General features: G+C 38.2%; 1 pseudogene; it reads right to left on the reverse strand.

Moving 5' to 3' along the window:
• Nucleotides 1-5,037: 5,037 nt before the first annotated feature.
• LOC125417850 (RNA polymerase II subunit A C-terminal domain phosphatase SSU72 pseudogene) lies at nucleotides 5,038-10,025 on the reverse strand (annotated as a pseudogene).
• Between the last annotated feature and the right edge of the window lie 3,822 nt (nucleotides 10,026-13,847).

Consider the following 13,847-nt stretch of genomic DNA (forward strand, 5'->3'; position numbering starts at 1 on the left):
CCAAGAGCAGGGGAGGTCTTTCCATTTTTTTGTATCCTCCTCAATTTCTTTCTTCAAAGACTTAAAGTTCTTGTCAAATAGGTCTTTCACTTCCTTGGTTAGAGTAACCCCACGATATTTTATGCTATTTGTGGCTATCGTGAAAGGTAATGTTTCTCTGATTTCCCTCTCTACTTCTTTATCCTTTGTGTATAGGAGGACAACCGATTTTTTGGAGTTGATCTTATACCCTGCCACATTACTCAAGGTGTTTATCAGCTGTAAGTAGTTCTTTGGTAGAGTTTTTGGGGTCACTTATGTACACTATCATATCATCTGCAAATAATGAAAGTTTAAATTCATCCTTTTCAATTCGAATCCCCTTGATCTCCTTGTGTTTTCTTATTGCTATTGCTAGAACGTCAAGCACTATTTTGAAGAGGTATGGAGAGAGTGGACAGCCTTGTCGTGTTCCTGATTTTAGTGGAAAGGCTTTGAGTTTCTCTCCATTCAATTTGATGTTAGCTGTCGGCTTGCTGTATATTGCTTTTATTATATTTAGGTATGATCCTTGTATCCCACCACCTTTATCTCTCCAACACCTTTATCATAAATGGGTGTTGAATTTTGTCAAATGCTTTTTCAGCATCCAATGAAATGATCATATGGTTTTTTTCTTTCAGTTTATTTATATGATGGATTACATTGATAAATTTGCGTATGTTGAACCAGCCCTGCATCTCTGGGATGAAGCCTACTTGATCATAATGGATAATGTTTCTAATGTGTTCTTGGATTCGCTTTGCCAGTATTTTATTGAGAATTTTCGCATCGATGTTCATGAGTGAGATTGGCCTGTAATTCTCTTTCTTGGTTGTGTCTTTGTGTGGTTTTAGTATCAGAGTAACTGTAGCTTCATAAAAGGAGTTTGGCAATGACTCTTCTGTTTCTATATTGTGGAATACATAAAGGAGTATAGGTATTAGCTCTTCCTGGAAGTTCTGGTAGAATTCTGCATTGAAACCATCTGATCCTGGACTTTTTTTGGTAGGGAGATTGTTGATAACACCTTCTAATTATTCGCGACTAACAGGTCTATTTAGATTTTTCACCTGGTCTTGGTTCAACTTTGGTATATGGAACTTTTCTAAAAAATGTCCATTTCTTTTACATTTTTCAACTTTGTGGCATATAAACTTTCGTAGTAAGATCTAATGATTCTCTAAATTTCCTCTGTGTCTGTGGTTATGTCCCCCTTTTCATTTCTGATCTTATTAATTTGCATGTTCTCTCTCTGCCGTTTGATTAGTTTGGCTAGGGGTTTTTCGATCTTGTTGATTTTCTCCAAGAACCAGCTTTTTGTTTCATTGATTCTTTGGACTGTTTTCTGTGTTTCTATTTTGTTGATTTCAGCCCTTGGTTTGATTATTTCTAGTCTTCTACTCCTCCTGGGTGAATCAGCTTCTTTTTTTCTAGAGCTTTCAAGTATGCTGTTAAGTCTCCAATGTGTGCTTTCTCCGTTTCTTTAATTGGGCACTTAGTGCTATGAACTTTCCTCTTAGCACTGCTTTCATAGTGTCCCATAGGTTTGAGTATGTTGTGTCTTTATTTTCATTAAATTCAAGGAAGACTTTAATTTCTTTTTTTATTTCTTCCTTAACTCAGGGGTGATTTCGTTGTTGACTGTTCAACTTCCATGAGTTTGTTGACTTCCTGGGGGTAGCATTGTTGTTGAATTCTAAATTTAATCCATGGTGATCTGACAAGACACAGGTGGTTACTAATATTTTTTTGTATCTGTGGGAGTTTGCTTTGTTACCGAGTATGTGGTCAGTTTTCGATAAGGTTCCATGAGCTTCAGAGAAGAAGGTATATTCTTTCCTATTTGGGTGGAGTGTTCTATAGATGTCTCTTAAGTCCATTTGATTCAATACCTCCAATAATTTTCTTATTTCTCTGTTGGGTTTCTGTCTGATTGACCTGTCCATTGGTGAGAGAGGTGTGTTGAAGTCTCCTACTATTAGTGTGTGTGGTATGATGACTGCTTTTAGTTCTAGAAGAGTTTCTTTTACATATGTGGGTGCCTTTATATTAGGGGCATAGATATTCAGGATTGAGACTTCTTCCTGATGAATTGTTCCTGTTATGAGTATGAAATGTCCATCTCCATCTCTTCTGATTGATTTTAGTTTGAAGTCAATTTTGTTAGATATTAGAATGGCCACACCTACTTGTTTCTTAGGTCCATTTGCTTGGAAAACCTTTTCCCAACCCTTTACTCTGAGTAGGTGTCTGTCTTTGTGGTTGAGGTGTGTTTCTTGTAAACAGCAGATTGTTGGATCCTGCTTTCATATCCAATCTCTAAGTCTGTGCCTCTTTATAGGTGAATTGAGTCCATTAATATTAAGTGATATTATTGACCAGTGGTTGTTGACTCCGGTCATCATTTTTTTGGGGGGGGAGTAGTAGAGTGTATGTGTTTTCCTTCTTTGAGTTGTGCTTCTGAAGGGTCGCTAGATGTCTGAGTTATTGTAGGCAGTGTTGGGAATGTTGGATTCCTTGGGTTGTGATTTTCCTTCTAATATTCTCTGTAAGGCTGGATTTGTAGGTATGTATTGTTTAAATTTGTTTTTTTTCCTGGAATATTTTGTTTTCTCCGTTGATAGTGAACAATAGCTTTGCTGGGTATAGTAGTCTGGACTTGCATCCATGGTCACTTAGTTTCTGCAGTACCTCTATCCAGGACCTTCTGGCTTTCATGGTTTCCATAGAGAAGCCTGGTGTAAGTCTGACAGGTTTACCTTTATAAGTTACTTGACCTTTTTCCTTTGCAGCTCTTAATATCCTTTCTTTAATCTGAATGCTTTGTGTTTTGATTATTATATGGCGAGGGGATGTTTTTTTCTGATCCAGTCTATTCGGTGTTCTGTATGCTTCTTGAACCTTCATAGGAATATCGTTCTTTAGGTTGGGAAAGTTTTCTTCTATAATTTTATTGAATATATTTTCTGGACCTGTGATCTTCAATTCTTCTCCTTCTTCTACCCTTATTATTCTTAGATTTGGTTTTTTTTTATTATTTCCCAGATTTCCTGAATGTTTTGTGATGGAGAATTTTTTGGATTTGCTGTTTTCTTTGGTCAGAGCGTTTATTTTCTCTATGGTGTCTTCATATTCTGAGATTAGTTCTTCTATCTCTTGTCTTCTATTGGTTATGCTTGTTCCTGAAGTCTCTGTTTACCTAGATTTTCCATATCCAGCTGGCCCTCGGTTTGTGTTTTCTTCATTGCCTCCATTTCAGTTTTCAATTCTTAAACTGATTCCATTGCCTGTTTGATTGTTTTTTTCTTGGTTTCCCAGGGTATCATTAAGAATTTACTCATTTCTTCAAACTTTTTGTTATATTTCTCTTCCATTTCTTTACTCATTTCTTCAAGCTTTTTGTTATATTTCTCTTTTCTTTATTTACGTGAGTTATTCATACCCTGTTTAAGAGACTCTATTGCTTTCATAATGACACCGTTTTCCACTTTTTCCAGAATAGGATGTTCAAGTCCTTCTGTCATAAGATCGCTGGGATCTGGTGTTTTCGTGTTGTTTTTCAGATTGTTGGAGGAATTCTTGCCTTGACGCCTGCCCATCTCTTCCTTCAGATGCTCTCCAATGGCTCTTCCCTCTGCTGGGTCTTCTGCTACAGGTTTAGTGTCCCCTGCTGGTCAGGAATCACTTTGCCTGCAGTCTTCCCTTGCTGCAGGCAGGCTATTAAAACAAAGGAACTCCCTCAGTTTGCACTCACCGCCCCGTCCTGGCGGCACCCACACAGGCTGAGGCTGATTTGCAGGATTTTATGCCCCGAAAAAGCGATAGAGGAAGGGAAGGTGTTCCTGGCTGAAAGAGGGGATGGGGTAGGAGGAGAGAGGGTTTAGCTGGGGGAAGCCACCCCTTCGGAATACCCAGGGAGATAAGGATGGCAGGAAAATTGTGTGTTCCTAGTTTTATTTTTGATTCCTCTAGGTATTTGTGTGTTGTCTTTTGGAGATCTTATTTTCTTCACATGTAGAACCCATCATCATTCCTTGAGCTTCTTTAATTTCTGTGCTAACACTGTTGCACCAATGTTGTGACATAACTTGTAGACATACTCCTTGACACACTGAGCCCAAATGAGATTTCTAGATTCCTTTCTTCTTGAAGGTTAATAAACTTTAAAAAAATGGCTTCTTAAAAGTCAACTTCACAGGGCTGGAGAGATGGCTAAGTTGTTAAGAGCACTTACTGCTCTTGCAGAGGAACAGAGTTCAGTTCCTAGCACCCACATGGTAGTTCCCAAACATTCCTACCTCAAGTTCGAGGGGGATCCCACACCTTCTTCTGACCTCCTTGGGCACTAAGCATTCATTCATAAATGCAGGTGAACACTCTTATACTCTTACACGCAAATTACACGCAACTTTGGGGACTGACAGAATGTATAAGCTAGTAAAGATGCCTTCCACCCAGCCTGATAAGCTGAGTTTGAGCCCCAGAACTGACTCCCAGAAGATGCCCTCTGATCTCTATTCATACTTGTCCCTCAACACTAAATAAATGTAATAAAAATTTTATTTCCAACTTTGGAAATTTATCAGGTATTGCATCCTTAAACATTGCTCCTATACTGCTTATTTTCACCTTTTAAGAGTCAATTTAAACAGGACTTTTTGTTGTTTTGGGATAAGTAAAACCATGTGTTTGAAAATCTTAATTTTTCCCTTTCATATAGTCTATTAGTTTGTTTAGATATTTGTAAGTCCAGTCAGAGCAGAAGGGAATTATAGGTATAGAGAAACTTACACTGATAGAAAATTAACAATAAAATATTTCTTAAAAGAGAAAACCTTATTAATATCCAACTCTTCAAACATTCTACTGCTTTTTAAACCTGGTAGTTGTACAACTTATTTCTTTAGCGTGGTTTATCTGGCAACATAACTGTTCTTAAATGCAGAAACAGTATCAGGAAACAGCACTAAGAAAGGATCACTTTAGGAGGCATCAGAGGGCAGCCAGCAGTCCTCCTCAGTAGAAGTGTAAGAAGGTCTTGCCAGTCTTTACCTTAAACATTTGCAACAGTTCTACAATCTTGTCATCCACATATCCCATTTGCTGGATACTATGGCAGAGCTCACAGATGACAAAGGCCCAAGTGTGGCTTCTTCATAGTTGTCAGGAACGCTCACACTGATCACATGCACCAGCTGACACACCCCCTGTTCTTTGGCATTCAGACATTCCATCAGCTGGTCATAGACATGCTCCTCACATGTGAAGGTCACAGCGAAGAGGTCTTTGCTGCTCTAGAACTGTTCAGGGTCAGACTTAATTACCTCGTTTCTATCTTGCATGAGTGCAATTCCATTCTGAGTGCTGAAGGCTCTATCTTTCTTCAGCAGGTCATTGTATATTTTGTCATACAAGGTTTCAAAATCATAAATATTCAGTTTGTCAGGTGTGGGCCCAGCACGCTTCACAAAACCATCAGTTCCCAAGGACTTCACATTGAATCCTCATTTGTTCAGGACCCTGTGCATCTTCATGCTCCAGTTCTGGTTGCTTGAGCATACTACAGCCATATGGAGAGGAACAGACAGCGTTGTAATGACAGCAACGGCTTCACTCAGGGTTGTCTCTCAGATGTCTGTGATCAGTAGAATGGCCATGAAATGGTGTGTTTAAGTACCAGCTAAAATTGCTCTGGCTGGCTGCCTAGGCAGAAGTTGCTTGCTGACCTTAAATATGGCCCTGAACCAACAGGTTGCGGAGTACTAGCATTGGGAACCAAATAATTTCCAGTGCACTGAGGAGGGCTAGAAGGCAGTTGTGATATCACCACCAATGGTCCTAAATAAATGAAAAGTCCTTGTCAATCCCCATTTAAATATGAGCACAGTAACCTGTGTCTGTCATCACAGAACTCCCATGGTGAGATGGGAAATACAGACAGGAGAATTCCTTGTAACCTGCAGGCCAGACAACCTGCTGTACACAGCAATAAACAATAAAAAAGAGACCCTGGTGTGGAAGAATTGTCTGTATTCTGTGAATCATGTTTTAAATAAATGCTGATTGGCCAGGCAGGAAGTATAGGCAGATCAACCAGACAGGAAGTAGAGGCAGGGCAATGAGAACAGGAGAATGCCGGGATGGAGAAAGACCATTCCTCCAGAGTCCTACCCAGATCACCAAAGGAGCAAGATGTGAGCTGCATCTCTGAGAAAGGTACTGAGCCATGTGGCTATCATAGATAAGAATAATGGTTTAATATAAGATATAAGAGCTAATAAGTAGCCTGAGCTAATGGGCCAATCAGTTTTATAACTTATGGGGATCTCTGTGTGATTCTCTTTGGAGTTTGCCAGCTGTGGGGAACTAGGCAGGACATAAACCCCAACAAGCAGGCCCCTTCATGTTACAGAATGGTGCCCACATAGATAACTGAATCCACAGAAAACCTGAGAAAGCTTAGGAAAGAATAGAGTAAAGCATGTTTTCTTGGTAGCAACAATTTCCTTGGTCTGCTCTGCTTGCTAGAGGCAAGCAAGCACTCTAATCTAAAAGAGGCTTCCTGACTCAGCTTTAGTTGCAAAACTTTGCAGCTCTTTTAAGAGGTCCTGCCACAAAACACTTAAATGGTGTTGATGAAAAGCTGAATGCATGCTTTTCGGTTTTCAGCCTTAGCAGGAAAAAAGCTGTGCCATTTTAAAATGCCTGCTTTCTGGGCCGTCCTGCCAGGGCAAACTCTGACTCTTTCAGGAAAGCAGTCTGACTACAAAGCACTTGAGTGTGATCTGTGAGCAGAATGCTGCGGCTTGCTTGCTGGCAGGGACCTTGAAATGCCAAAGAGTTGTGGCAATAAACAGGGCTACAGCTGGTACTTCTGCCATGAGGCTGTAATTGCAGAAAGCTAAGGAATGTGCTGGATTCAGTTGGCAAAGCCATGGCTTTAATTCTACCCATATTACTAAGTAAGTTAGATGTGTGTAATCAGAAAAAGGGAGAGATATACAGTAAAGAGAGATTCAAAAACCAAAATAAACCTCTAAATATTTTACAGTGTGTTAAAAAATATATACAGGCTAAAGGTTAAAGTCCTTAAAATAAATAAAAAAGAAAGAGAGTAGTTGAGTATGGTGGTACACACCTTTAATACCAATGCCTGGGAGGCAGAAGCAGACAAATCTCCTTGAGTTCAAGGTGTGGTGGCAGACACCTTTAATCCCAGCACTTAGGAGACAGAGACAGGCAGATCACTGTGAGTTCAAGGATAGCCTGGTCTACAGAGGGAGTTCCAGGACAAGGATGCACAGAGAACTTGTCTCAAGAAGCCAAAAGTTAAAATAAAAATAAAAGAAATGCAGGTTAAAGTAAAGCCACATAAAGATGAAAAATACACAGAGAATCTTGATACTGTATGCTATTATGCTCTCTTTGAATTGTTTGAATGCTGAGGAAGGAGGAGCAGTTGCTAAAAGATAGTTGCTTATAAATGCTGCTGAAGTAATCCAAGATAGGTATTTTGAAAATACCTTGACTTCAAAATTTAAGTCAAAAGGTATGCTACTTTGGAGATGAGATTTTGCTTTTGTTTCCAAAGGAAATGAGAGGCTGTGGATTCGTTCTGAGTTAAGAAAAATCAGGTTTGGTTAAGGAAGACCACCTGAGAAATCTTTGGTAGGAACAGGTGGCCCAGATGTCTGAGTTCTACATCCAGAACAGATTCAAGATGCTGCCTGAGATGATCAAGCCTCACAGGATACTCCAGTCAGGACTTGATTATAATTCTAATTTTTTTTAGGTCTCCATAAGATTATCAGGGCCCCCAAAAACCTTAAGTAGCCTAGAAAACTATGCTCACATTCCCAAAAAATGGATTATGGATTTTTTTAAAGAGGGGGAAGTGGTATGGGAGAATTGTCTACATTCTGTCAGTCATGTTTTAAATAAATGCTGATTGGCCAGGCAGAAAGTATAGGCATGTCAACCAGACAGGAAGTAGAGGCAGGGCAATGAGAACAGGAGAATGCTGAGATGGAGAAAGACCATTCCTCTGGAGTCCTGCCCAGACCACCAAAGAAGCAAGATGTGAGCTGCACCTCTGGGAAAGGTACTAAGCCATTTGGCTATCATAGATAAGAATAATGAGTTAATATAAACTTTAAGAGCTAGTAAGTAGCCTGAGCTAATGGGCCAATCAGTTTTATAACTTATGGAGATCACTGTGTGATTTTCTTTGGGGATTGCCAGCTGTGGGGAACTAGGCAGGACATAAACCCCAACAAGCAGGGCCCTTCATGTTACAAGACCCTATCTCAAGAAAGGTGAAAGATGACAGTCAACACTTTTGACCTCCACATACAGGTGTACACACATACACAGACATACAGTGGTATGTAACATTCTTTCTTTCTTAGTACAATGTATATAGAAGAATCCGCATTCACTTAGTCTTATTTATTCTCTCCTACACCTTTCTTAAAGCAAAAAGGGTTTCAGGCACAGAAATCTCCTGGAACAGTGCTCAGTGGAGATCAGTGATGTTCTTTGGGAAAGTCCTTAACTTTTCTTCTGTGTAACTTGTGAAAAAAATGATATTGATCCTTCTCTGTGTTCAAAATCTTGCCTCCCCTTGTTCTATGAGAAGATTTTTCTCCTGTATGTCCTTCTACATCTCTGGCCTCTCCTTCCACCAGCTCCTCTGACTGCCTTCTTAAATGTGGGTGTTTCTCAGGATCTGTTCTTGTTCCCTTTATCATTTACATGCTTGGAGCAATCTAACAAGCTATAGTATGTCATCACCATCTGTACAGTATTCTCAAACATTTGGAATCTAATGGGATAATGCCATATTAGAACCATGAGGTTTTTAATTAAAAGACTCATTTCTACTTTTAATTCATCTTAGAAATACAATAATAATACATATGTATCCCTAATAAAGAAGTAATGACATTTTCATAACAGAGGAAATGATAAAGTCATTTGCAATCTTTTTCCAGTGTTAATATTGAATAACCTGGATTTTAGGTCAGGTTTCAGGATATCATTCCTCTCTTTATACTAGTTTACAAAGCCCTCTTTCACAATCTTCAGTTGTAGCAATAGTATCAAGTATTTACTGCATTTTCTAGGTATGTTTTGAATATCAGTTAAGTATTGAAACAAAAATTATGAGAATTCTAACTAAAAATTAATGTTTTGTTATGTTTTAAACTGATTAACACATTGAAAAGAATAGTGGGACATGTTGTAGATTAATCTTTTTGTACACTATGAAGATTTGTCACTTGGATTAGTTTAATAAAAACTGAATGTCCAATAGCTAGACTGGATTTTCAGGGCAGAGAGAATGGTGAGAAGGACAGTAATGAGGAGACACCATGAGACAGAGCACACAGGATGGGAAGCATGCAGATGAGGTAAATGAGCCTCAGGACAGGGCATAGATAAATAGAAATGGGTTCAGTTATTAGAGCTAGTTAAAAATAAGTCAAGCTATTTTCTGAACTTTCTTAACTAATAAGTCTCATTGTGGTTGTTTGGGAGCTGGCAGGCAGGATAGAAAAATCTACCTACAGGGATGAATATTTTAGTGAATAATGAATAATTTAGGAAATTGAAACAAATAGATTGCCAGTCTATTCTTTAGTTATATTCCTTTCTTTGTAATGAAAATTCTAAACATTTGATGTGTGTACATACATAGAGGCCAGAGTTGAACCCTGGCTATCATTCCTCAGGTATTGTTCATTTGGTTGGTTTTCTTTTTCTTTTTCTTTTTTTTTTTGAGATAGGGTCTTTCACTAGCCTGGAGCTTGCCAAGTATGACTTGGTGGCTGGCCTGTGAGTCCCAGTGGTCCACCTGTCTCTATTTTCTAGCACTAGAGTTATAAGACCATCTCACCACACTTAGCATTTTTTATGAGTTCTGGAGATAAAGCTCAGGTTCAAGGGCTTATGTGACATGTTCTTTGCCAACCGAGCTTTCTCCTCAGCCCCATGACAGCCATTTTACATGTGTTCTGGAAATTGACTTTAGGTTTTTTTGCTTATACAGCAATAATGTTATGGATTGAGCTATGTCCCCAACTTACAATCTAATAACCAATTTGATCTTCAACTACTTTTCAAGGTGCCACCATTATTTAAATTTACAGATAACTGGTATATAGATTTACATAAATCACATCAATTCACTCACAAAGACACAACACTGTAGAGTGTTTCTTTTAAGCAAGAGTTTAAAGAAAACTTAACCATATTAAATTTAATAAACGTTAATATCAAAGTATATTAGCTAAGTAGCGTAATTGAGATTTAATTACCTAGTATGAATATTTTCCACATAAACATGCCAATAAAAGCTACATACAAATGAAAATAAATTGTAGACTGTTAAATTTTATTAAAACTACTGCTGGTTTTCTATTAGCCTATCCAAATTCAGTTCTAGATTTTCAGTTCATAAATTTAATTCCATATCGAGAAGGAAGGTCATATTTCTCATATTCACAGATTAAAAACAGGGGAATTTGGCTCAAATATTTCCTTGGAGTCACCTTCTTCCAAATATATGAAGATCACCTGCCATGGATTTTCTGAAGAGGTCCTATTTCCATAATTCACTCCATTTACCAGGGCGTGTATCCAATGAGTCTTTATGCTCTCTCTTGTACACATATTTGTGTACTAGAGCCAGGGGTAGATACTGTGAAGAACATTTCACCTGAACTTACTCTTGACTTACCATATGATACCCAGGACTAAGAATATTATTCTAAATTTGGCAACAACTATCCACTTTACTAAGAAACTGGCATACAAGGCTAGCAAGACGGTTCAGTCAGTAAAAGCTTGCCATTCATTCATGAGAATTAAGACTGATCCCACAAAACCCACATGAAAGACCAGACAGGCATAGTGCTGGGGAGGTGGAAGCAAGGATCCCTGCAGCCTGATGGCCAGTCAGACTAACCAAAGTGGTGAACTCCAGATTTAGTGAAAGACTCTGTATGATAAAATTATGAGGTATATGTACATGCATGCATCCCATTGCTGAGGAGACACGCAAATCTCTGGACCTTCCTAGCCAGCTTTCCCAGCCTAATCAGTGAGCCCAGGCAAGGGAAAGATAAAAAAACAAGGTGAATAGTTCCCGAGGAATGACATCTGAGGTTAGCCGTTAGCCTTCACACACAAGTGCACCCACAGGAACACACCCACACAAACACATGCACATGTACATTTTTGTATATGTTCTAAAATACCTGAACTTATATGAAATAATTTTTGGCTCATGGTAGCACTATATTAGCCTCAGTTATTTTCCGGTATATGTCAGTTATTATTGTTATTTATAAATGAATATGTTAGTAGGAAACTTTTTCTTGGCATGGATACATAAGCAAAACTAATAGCAGAAGTATGAAAATCAGGCTGAAGGTAAGACAAGTATATGTTCTGTGAGGGGAAGATAGGGAGGGAACTGTTCATCTTTGAAACTTAGAAGGCACATGATTAGGTGTTTAAGAAACTTAACCTGAGTAAAGGCAGTTCCCTAAAGATGAATTCTTACTGATTTTTATATTTTCTTTTTATGTTTTTAACATCTGCTTAGAGTTTGAATATGGCCAGAATAGTCTATTTTTCTTTTTAGTTTTTGAGATAGGGTCTCATTGTTGTTTCTAGACTGTTCAGGAGCTTGATATTGAACTTGAGAGTCTTCTTCCTGTTTCAGTCTCCTGACTATTATGATCACTGATATGTACCCCACGCCCAGAAGGAGTGATTCGTAATTGTGGTAAATTAGATTCCATTTATATTAGTGTGATTCCTTGCTTTACTTCACTGACATAGCAATTTTTTTTATTTTCTCTCCAGCTTTATAAGGTGCAAGTGACAAACTAAATGTGGTGACACTTGCCCTGTAATCCTAACATTTAGGAGTCTGAGGCAGTAGGATTGTCATAAGTTTGAAGCCAGTATATGCTGCGTAGTTAATTCCAGGACAGCCAGAGATGTATAACAAGAATATCTTAAAAAGTTGCAATTTATAAATAATTTTTATATATTAATGGTGTACAACCTAATATTTTGCCTTTATTTTTTGGCAGTGCTGGATTCAAACCCAGGGTCTCTTGAATCCTAGTGCTATACCACTAATTCCCTGATCTTTTTTCTTCATGCTTTGATACATATATCAAAGTGTGCACTTGTGCATGCTGTGAAATGATTATGTCCACAAATCTGTGACCCCACTCCTCATTTTCATTTCTTACTTTTAGTCAAGGGACATTTATGGAAGAAAGGGTATGAAAAACAGAACCATAAAGCAAGAAAGAAGGTAAAATACCTCATTACAAACTTTGTAGTTGCAAAGGTCTTTACTTACCTTGGAAGAAATATACCTTTTTAATTTTTTTTTTTTGCTTGATAAGAATGAACCAGGAACACTTTCATGTTAGGCAAGTGTTCTACACTGAGTTACAGCCCCAACTCCAAAGTGCATTTAGTGACAAAATAGAGGATAGAGATGAACAAAATGATATACAGTTACAGAGACAAATTCTATGAAAGGCAGTAGTATTCTCTTCCTACCATTTTTTTTTTGACAGAACACAGACTGTAATGGTAGAATTGAAACGTTATCCAGTTCAGTGTTTTGCTAGGTGACAAAGCCTAGGTCAGTGCTTGTTAAAATCTAATTGAAGCAAATATTAAACTTGATCACAAGATTAGGTCACTGGATCTTGAGTGTCTATGTGGGGCTGAGGATGCAGCTCAGTAGGTAGAGTGATTGCTAATCATGTAGGAAGTCCTGGGTTCGATCCCAAGTACTTTGTAAAACTGGACATGGTGGTGCATGACTGTAATCTCAGTATCCAGGAAGTTGGAAAAAAGGGGTCTAAATTTCAAGGTCATCCTCAATTCTATAGTGAGTTCAGGACCAGTCTGAAATACATGTGAATCTGTCTACAAACACACACACACACACACACACACACACACACACACACACACACACACAAAGAGGAGGTAGGTCCAGGCGAATCACTATTTTTCCAGCCAATGTGGACATTTTCTGCAACTTTTATTTTGTCAAGAGTCAGTTTCTTTCAAATTAAAGATTACATAGCATAGAATATCTATGGGTAATAAATCCTAGATCCTTTGATAAGGTTGAAACTTGCAACCTATTCATCTGCCATTTTCCAAATCAGTACTATATTCCTGCTTCTATTTCTTCAGTGCATCACTTGTAGAAATGCTTCTGCTATATTTATTTAGAAAGTTCCAGAGAAGATTTTAAATGAGAGAGAAAGTATAGAGGTGACTCAACTTCCCTCTGCTTTACTCTTTAGTGCCACCTTTACCACCATATAAAGAGCTTTGATGAGTGCCTTTAGAAGTGGGAGTAACAGCTTAGCAAAATAAGGACTCTTCCAACCTTTCTTTACAAAGCAGATGGCCTGTGGTAAGCTCTACATGTCTGTCCAAAAGTTATTTCAAAATTGTCTTTTGAAGCTTAGATAACCAAGTGAAAATAATAAAAAAAATTAAGAAAGAAAAATATATTTCCTCACATCTTGAATTAAAAAAAAACACCAAACCCTAGGATGCATAGTAGATTTACTGTACTGCAGTAAGCTATCAGCACAGTGACAAAGTGTGCATCTGTTAGCTTTTGCTGGGTCAAAAATGCCTTGAAATCTAGTGCCTTGAAACAACTGATTATTTCACTATTGATTCTGTAGATGTGTGGCAGAGTTCTGATCTGGATGGGCTCTACTAATCTCTGGTGGCAGGATGGCTGGAATGTGATTGATCTAAAA

This window comes from Myodes glareolus, chromosome X (assembly GCF_982192425.1).
Source record: "Myodes glareolus chromosome X, mMyoGla1.1, whole genome shotgun sequence".
NCBI classification, from domain to species: Eukaryota; Metazoa; Chordata; class Mammalia; order Rodentia; family Cricetidae; genus Myodes; species Myodes glareolus.